This window comes from Pocillopora verrucosa, chromosome 1, assembly GCF_036669915.1.
Source record: "Pocillopora verrucosa isolate sample1 chromosome 1, ASM3666991v2, whole genome shotgun sequence".
Taxonomy (NCBI): Eukaryota; Metazoa; Cnidaria; class Anthozoa; order Scleractinia; family Pocilloporidae; genus Pocillopora; species Pocillopora verrucosa.
Genome location: NC_089312.1, coordinates 25615742 through 25624653, shown reverse-complemented (window position 1 = coordinate 25624653; position 8912 = coordinate 25615742). Strand labels below are relative to the sequence as shown.

General features: G+C 39.4%; 1 pseudogene; it reads right to left on the bottom strand.

Moving 5' to 3' along the window:
• Positions 1 to 2313: 2313 nt before the first annotated feature.
• On the bottom strand, positions 2314 to 7263 carry LOC131796413 (uncharacterized; annotated as a pseudogene).
• Positions 7264 to 8912: the final 1649 nt, after the last annotated feature.

Here is an 8912-nt window from a genome sequence, read left to right as displayed (position 1 = left end):
CGTCTAATTTGCATAAATTTATTTACTCAGATACTCAATTGCTTACTCTGGTGTGAGGACTATATTGGATTTCCAGAGCTAAAACTTTCCAGTAATTTAGTTCAATAGCCAAGGTTTATTCTATATGGGTTTACTAGGAAGCGGCATATACCAGTGGCCTTTTAACAACAGGTAAAGTTCGCCTTCATTTAACATTTCCAGGGATACAAATTTGACCTTTTTAAACTTGTCGATTGTAAATGTTAAAAACTTCGAAAGAGTAAGTACGAAATAATACTCGGCTGAAGTTTCGATGTTAGGGATTGTTCTTATGCGTTCACCGTTTTCTCGAAGTTGCGGGCGGATTTTGTTCTTTTGAGTACGAAAACCAGCAAAAAATCGATTTTTCAAACTTTTTGTAATTTCTCCCGTACAATGAATCGCTTGAACCCAAAATTATTTTTTCTCAATAAGGTTACTAAAAGGGATGTTTTGGCGAGAGGAAAAAAATTCGTTTTTTCACGAGTGTCATGCGATTTTCGATTTCTCGGAAAATGGCTCTTAATACTTTTCCCGTTTTGAATAAAATGTACTTCAGTTTTCTAAGGAATAAATTTTCGGAAACAAAGTTAATCAGTTTTCGGACTAATCAAGTGCTCTGAGCAAACTCGTGAATTGACACATGATTTTTTAGATTATGTTAATGTTATCTGGTTTAGGGAATTTTGTGGTTGATTGTCATATCTAGAGTACGAGCAGTAGTTCAGTGTTCGCTAATGTAGCAAAGAAACAAAGTAACGTTTGGATAAGAAGGCATTACAATTGAAATGATCATGCTATTACATTGACAAGGTGGATGATGTCATGTGTTTTAAACGTCTATCATTTTTGTTTCTGGTTCAAAAGAAAAGGTTGGAAGTAAATGTGGGTGAAAAGTGAAATTTACTGTCTTTCGTTGTAAATATAGAAAATCAAGGCAATATTGTCTTAATGAAAACATTAACGATTCCCTCTTTATCAAATGAGACAAACGGGAACGAGTTTTGAGTGATATAACTAAGCCAAGCCTGCACCGTCATTTTGGATCTCCGCCTGGGTAGATTTAGGTCACGTGCTAGGCAACGTATGATCAATAACAAGATAGAATTTCATTTCAGGCCTATTTATCAATTTTGTGGTGTGTAACTTTCGCATTTTAGTACGTTGTATGCATGTTGAATCTTCAAATTGTCTTGAAACTTAAAGAAAATTGTTCTTTAAAAAATTCACTGAAAATCGGTAGCTAAAATTGTTTGTTTAGGTGTTATCTGATTTCGTGTTAACTTGTTATTTCGTCAGTCGCCGGCATCTTTTGTTGCTTCACACAGGAAAAACACACGCGACGAAACGTAATGATCAATTTTGTCCTCAATCTCACGCTATAACAGAAAAAGCTTTTGAACATCTGTAAACTCCGAGCGCTTCGCAGTAAGTGATATTTTCAATGAATCTTCGGATTGTTTTCAAGTTCAAGGATTGTAAATTACAATTTTATGAAAAACGAAGGTTGTTCTGTTATTTCAGTATGAATCCTTACATGCCTGCCAGTCGCTGGCGCCGCTTGTTGAAACTAAAACGAAAAAAAAACTCTTTTAAGATTATCATTGGCTTCTTTTTCACCCCACCACTATTCTTAGCAACAAAGGTCGCCATTTCGTCTGTTATTGCTCGCCAAAAACTATAAAATGCACTCAAAAGCCTAAAATCTAAAAAAAGTTTACAGGAATCGACCAATCGAGCGAGCGAGCGAGCGAGCGAATGCCATTCCCCACATCGTATCTATAACTCGCTCTTGCGCATGCGCGCAATTCACGAGTTAAAAGCAAGTCTTAAACAGATTTGGAAGACGTCTTTTTCAAAGAAGGCCTTGACCTTGGCGGTTACTAAATACAACATGAGACCTGAACACCAAGTTTCAGCAGTTTTGTCAAATGTGTTTACCTCGCAAAGCTGTCTCACAGAAAAATCACGACTGACGGAAAGCTGACAGGATATTAATTCACAGAAAATACCGTGTGACATCTGAATACCACAAGTACAGCCTTGAGTTGCCAAATATAATAAGATCATGGCTGTGTTATGTCATAGCTAATCAACATGTGGTTAGTGAGGAGACACAAAAGCAAACGACAAAAATAAAGGCCGCCATCGTAAGCGCATGTGTAACTCAGGGACAATGCCATGACTCATGATGTTTAAGGAGCAATACCAAATGACGTGCAACTGGGCATCAAAGTTCTTCGATCTGTCATTTAAAACGTTTATTAAAACTATTAGGCTACAAATGTAAACACTCAGATCTACAAATCTACGTTTTCGTGCGCGAGTAATACTGACTTTCCATCTTGTCAGACAAAACTATGATCATGCGGTGCCAAGAACACGTCAGCATCTCTGCTTGGTCTGCGGTCTACTTCATTAGTGCCAAGCCCAGCACAGAAGAGACGATCAACAGGAAGAAGCTGAAGGTCACAGGCGAGCCTGCGTTACAGCCATCGCTAGAACAGCAACCAACCCCGCACTGGTAGTCCTTGATAGTATCTTTAAGCTTGTCACAAAGATTTTCAGCTGTGTCACAGATATCTTTGGTGGCGCAGTTGTTCGCCACAGCGCTCGCGTCATCTTTCTTGGACCAACTCCTGGCGCACCTGTCAAAGAGGGAAGAGCATTCCTGCAATAGGTGCCTTTGTTACTTTCCAGTTTGCTCTTGCTGCAGGTATCTTCATTGCCAGAACACACATAGCATTTCAAAGCACAACCTGATGACAGAAAGCAAGATAACAGTTTTTAATGACTCTTAATATTCTATTAAAGAACTTCGAGACAGGAAGGAACGTCATAACTTCTTTAATTCCACCTGCGTTCGCAAATACTGCTATTTGATTGGCCAGTAACAGTAGTTACGTAATCCGTCATAGTGGATAACGAGATTTACACGTGGCGTGACCTTCAACAAAAATAGACAGTCAAGGACTACATGTGGCTATTGGTGTAGCACAAATTTTTTTTCTAACATTGAAAAGCACTCAAGGTTATATAGTGATGCTAGAATGAAGTATTGCAGAATATTTGTCTATTGAGATATTTCTGCAATGAAAATTTTTCAGATCGTAATAATTCGCTGATTTAAAATGTAAATTGCTTTCCCTTCAAAAAAAAAAATTTTTCCAGTTAGTTTCAAAATGCGCCGATCACACCTTAAAGAAAAGGGCTAAGTCACACTAGAGGGAATTAAATGTATGAGTGCGAATGTCGAACTACTAAGATATTCCGAAACAAACAATTCGCGGCACTGATCCGATCAGATTGAGTCAACATCTATTGTTACACTCAATCACTCATCTCGACGACACGCGTGGTTTACGACTGGCAGTCGCCACAAAAACAGAGGGTTTCTCATTGCTAAATCTTGAAGGGTAGATTATACGTACTCTGTTTTCATCTGTGATTTAGACCATGCGAGCTCTAACCTCATCAACCATCAAGATAGAAATGTCGAGCTCATAATCCCATTGTTCGATAGACAGAGGCAGGGAAACCAAGAACAAAACCCCAACTGAAAAGTCTCTCTGCCTAGTTCGTTGGCTAAAGTAAACGTCTTTGAAATATTGAAAAATGTTCAGAAACGTCCATAATCGGTTTAAGATAGCAGCAAAGTTCAGAATGTTGAGAATGTAGGACTTAATTAGCCCGTGTGCATATGGGATTTAATCCCTAACTTATATCACCTTACTTTCCTTCTTACTTAAGGCGGAGAGCAAACACCAGAACAAATACCAAAGAACGGAACAGTACCACAACAGCTACACTGCATTCCAATAACTTGGAATAAACAAAAGAAATGAAAAGAAGTAAAGACAAAGAAGACATACAAATCAGTCAGTTGACCTGTTGACAAGTTGATTCTTTGCTGTCACCAGAAAAGAACATGATACAGTTCTCAGGCAGGAGAGCCAAGAACAAAACCCTGACTGAAATTTGTCTCTCTGCCTAGTTTGTTGGCAAAGGTGAACCTCTTTGTAATCTTACAAATGTTCAGAATGTCCATAATCGATTTAACTGAGATAACAGCAAAGTTTAGATTGTTGAGAATGTAGGGCTTAACTAATGTGTGGAACAAAAGAAAAAGAAAGAAATGAAAAAGGTGACAAACAAATCATTCAGTTGAGCTCTTGGCCCGTCAACTCTCTGCTGTAATCATCACCAGAAAGAACATCAGTCGCTTGTGCCCTTTCTTAACTATCTAACCAAAGTAAGCACATGATACAGTTTAACCCCGATAACGCTAACCCTCGAAAACTCGAATTCCCGCTAACTCAAAGCAAAACTGATTTCCCTTGGATTTACCTCCTATATTTACTTTAATTTAACCCCTATGACTCGAAACCTCTAAAAATTGACAAATTGACCTTTGTCGGTATCACACGTTTGGTCTGTCCGTAGACAAACAGTTTTGACAGTTCTTCCCATCGAACGGAAATAGAGGCGCCTAATTTGGGATCGATCTGTTGTTTGTCATTACTTGTCAATCTTGCACAGTTCGTTCTTGAGAATAACAACATTTTCCTCTTCCCCTCAAAATTCAATGAGCAAAACTGATTTCCATTTACTGTAATTTTAACCAGTATAACTCGAAACCCCGATAACCCCGAGTAATTTCAACTTTCCTTGACAATTCGAGTTACCGGGTTCAGCTGTACATCATGCAATCCTATCCGACCAATTGATGAACAGTCATGAAGGATTTTTGCTTCGACAAAGGGCATATTTTTGCCCTCTACTCAATAGAAATGCAATAAATTCAATAAACATTTGTTTCCTTGCCTGACTGACGGATGTTAAGCTAGATTACCGTTTGAGGTTTCCAAGGGCCTACCCCCGATCCCCTTAAAAAAAAAGGGGGTTGCTGTCTGAATATCTATGGGACATCGTGGAGCTCTAAATATCGTAACACGGCAAAAAAGTGCAAAAAACCGCATCATAGCTCCTTACATCAACAAACTCTGCCACCAAGTTGTGTTTAATTTAGTTATAACTAGGACGACAATATTTACGGTTGTGGCGCAAGGCTTTACTGAAAAAGATACCGCAAGAAAGCAAATAGATTTATCACGCAGATCAAGGGATCCTCCCTACATAAACAACGGACACCGCAGTATTTGGGATTACCACGATAGACATTGAGCAACACTACAAAAACACAATTTACAAGTCCCTATAATCCAGCCCAGTTTCTAATGTATGTAGTTGTTCTCCAAATAGCTCTTTCTATGTGCGCCGTCGCAAGAATAACATTTCTTGGCTTCATGCCCAACAGCAGGGCATGGTCTTTCTTTGACTAAAACCAGCAGTAAAAATAAGCCCTAAAAGCTTCTTTCAAACTTCAAAAGCCTGCGTAATCTAAACCATTATTTCCCTGCTTTGTATAGCGCTTCTTTCACTAAGGTTCAGTCGCCCTGTCCGCAATAGCTTGCTTTTTGCGATTACAAATACTCAGCGAAGGATATGCTTGACAAAGCGGTCGGACTAAATAACTTTCGAGAGAAAATCAATTGGAGCCTAAATCAAGGCCCATCCCTTATACGGAAATCATTCGCGAAGAAAAAGAACTGGAAAATCTGACCAATATTCAGCGAGATATTTCTTCCACAAGTTCAAAACGGGATGATACATTCTTTCACAAGCACAACAGTTTCGCATCAACAACGATGATTTTGCGGTTTAGCAAGAGAAAACCCTAGCGTAGTAAAGATATTAGCCACTTGAAATTTTAAAAGTTAATTTCGCAGCTTTTTGTATTTGATTTGTTCCAGTTTTTCCAATTAACTGCTTTGTCAAGCGATGACTGTCACAAATACTTCAAACCTTACTGAAGGACAGTTCTACTATACATTCTGTTGTAAAGTTGTACAGTACTCCAGGTGCAGTTATGAGCACAAGAACAGCCAGAGTGAACAGCAAACGATTCATTTTTACGCCTTCTTACTTGTGCCGGAGTTAAACTTTCAGTGATATCTCGATGAGGTACTGCCACGCCAAATTTATGCAAAGTATAGTAATATTAGAAGGTGTTCCCAGAAGGCATTGCGCCGCTTGCCTCACCTATTACGTAACACACTACTCATGTATCAATTACAGCCTGCCGTGAGCCTCCGTAAATATGCAAGTAAGTCTTGTTGCTCAACAGGCGAAATATGACAATCTGAACTTGGTTTGAATAAAAGCAAACTCCCCCCCCTCGCCTCTGGATTTCAGTGTTCCTTTTGACGCTCTCGGAGATAAGTGACTTTTCAGACTACTGTTTAGACAACAATTAAATTTCGATGCGCCGAGATCCACATTTGCTCACCATGTTGCCGTCTGACTTTCTATGAATCAGACACTGTAGATCGAAACACGGCAAAAAAAGTGCAAAAAATAACGCATCATAGCTCCTTGCATCAACAAACTCTGCCTCCAAGTTGTGTTTAATTTAGTTATGACCAGGACGACAAAATTCAACGGTTGTTGCGCAAGGGTGAAACCGAACAAGATACCTCAACAACGCAAATAGATTTGTTTCGCCGATCACGGGATCCTCCCAACATAAACAACGCACGTGGCAGTATTTGGGATCTCCACAATGGACATCGAGCAACACTGCAGAAACACAAATTCACAAGTCCCTTTATTCGAGCTCAGTTTCTAATGCATGTAGTTGTCCTCCGAATCGCCCTTTCTACGTGTGCCGTCGCAAGAATAACATTTCTTGGCTTAATGCCCAAAAGCAGTCGCCCTGTCCGCCATAGCTTGCTTTTTGCGATTACAAATACTCAGCCAAGGATATGCTTGACAAAGCGGTCGGACCAAATAACTTTCGAGAGAAAATCAATTGGAGAGTAAATCAAGGCCCATCCCTTATAAGGAAATCATGCGCAAAGAAAGAGAGCTGAAAATCTGACCAATTTCAGCGAGATATTTCTTCCACAAGTTCAAGAAGGGATAATACATTCTTCCACTAGCACAACATATGTTCCGCATTAGCAACGATGATTTTGCGGTTCAGGAAGAGAAATCCTGGCATAGTAAAGACATCAGCCACTTAAAATTCTACAATACACTCTGTTGTAAAGTTGTACAGTACTTACCAGGTGCAGCCATGAGCACAAGAACAGTCAGAGTGAACAGCAAACGATTCATTTTTACGGCTTCTTACTTGTACCGGAGTTAAACTTTCCGTGATATCTCGATGAGGTACCACCACGCCAAATTTATGCAAAGTATGGTACTTAACAAGGAAATTAGAAGGTGTTCCCAGAAGGCATAGCGCGTCTTGACCGGCCTATCATGAAACAAACTACTCATGTTTCAACTACAGGTAGTCACGAGCCTCCTAACCCCTCAATTCAATAGGGTACCTGTAGTTTTATATGACGATGTGATCTGAAAATCGATCTACTTTAGGAGAATTTTCTTCTAAACTCTGTCGAGCCGCGAACAATTTAACTATGAGAAACATTTTTCGCGCTTCACTATTTACATTTTTTACGCTGTGACTAAATGCCCGGCAACCGGGCATGGTCTCAAACAGACTGAATGCTTAGCAGTCAGAGATTTTCACAGAAATTCAACTGAAAGCTTCTTTCAAACTTCTTAAGAATATCAAATGTTTGTTTAAAATGTCAAGGGATTCTAAAAAGTAATTTGTTGTTTTAGTGGACAAAATATTGTCAATAGGTTTATTCGAGGTTTTCTGCATTGTTTCCCTCCATATTTACTTAACTTGAAGCTGTTCTGACGAAGCTGTCACTTAGTGTCACGCCACAGTCTCGAAGACAACATTCTACGAAACCGACGTGACCCCCTCAAGCTTAAAACCGGTATGTTCAAGCTTGACCACTAAAAAAAACCAACGTAATTCTTAGAATCGCTAAGCATTTCTAAACAAACCTCGAATATACTCAATTGGTTTGTATGGAGTTTCAGTGGTACTTTGGTAAAATTTCCTCGTGCCGGCCATTTAGTCCATTTGGGACCGTGTCGCTGAAGCATTTCTGAGTGGCAAAAGCCAAGCGATATTATTGGAAGCACGAGCTCGAAGAATTTGTCCAGCCAAAATAATGATTAATTTTTGGAACCACTTGAAATTTCTAAACTAACATCTGATACTCTAGTAGAAGTTTGAAGGAACCTTTCAGTGGAATTTTGGTGAAAATTTCTAACTTCCAGGCATTTAGTCTATTCGAGACTGTGCCCGGCAGTCTGAAATTCTAGGTGACGACAACCGAGCGACATTGAAGTGTGCACAAGCACGGAAATTTTTCTACTAAAACACCAAATCTGAATTTTGGAATCGCTTGACATTTCTAAACTAACGTGCGATACTCTAGTAGAAGTTTTAGGAACTTTTCAGTGACATTTTGGTGAAAATTTCTAACTGCCGGGCATTTAGTTCATTTGAGACTGTGCTTGGCAGTCTAATCAGAGGCGTGCAATTTCTGAGTGTCCTCAAGCTCGGAGAGTTTTTCCAACAAAAAAAAATGAATTCTTTTGAATCGCTGGACATTTCTAAACAAAATCTGATAATCCTTAGAAGTTCGAAAGAACCTTTCAGGGGAAAATCTGTGAATATTTCTGGCTGCCGGCCGTTCAGTCTGTTTGCCCCTGCACGGCTTCCTTGAATTTAGTCACAGCGTATTTTTTTAAAGGTTTTTTCCCATTTTTTTACGCAACAGCTGTCTAAAAGCAACTAGCACTGAATCGAATCGCGTTCAGTGAAAGATTATTACACGGGAAGCCTATGACACGCACCATGGTAATAATCTGGCTGGGTTTGCTTTTCATGATGCAATATGCATCGATGGAATATCAAAAAGCGCTGTCATTTTTCAGGTGTCAGATATCGATGTTAGGAT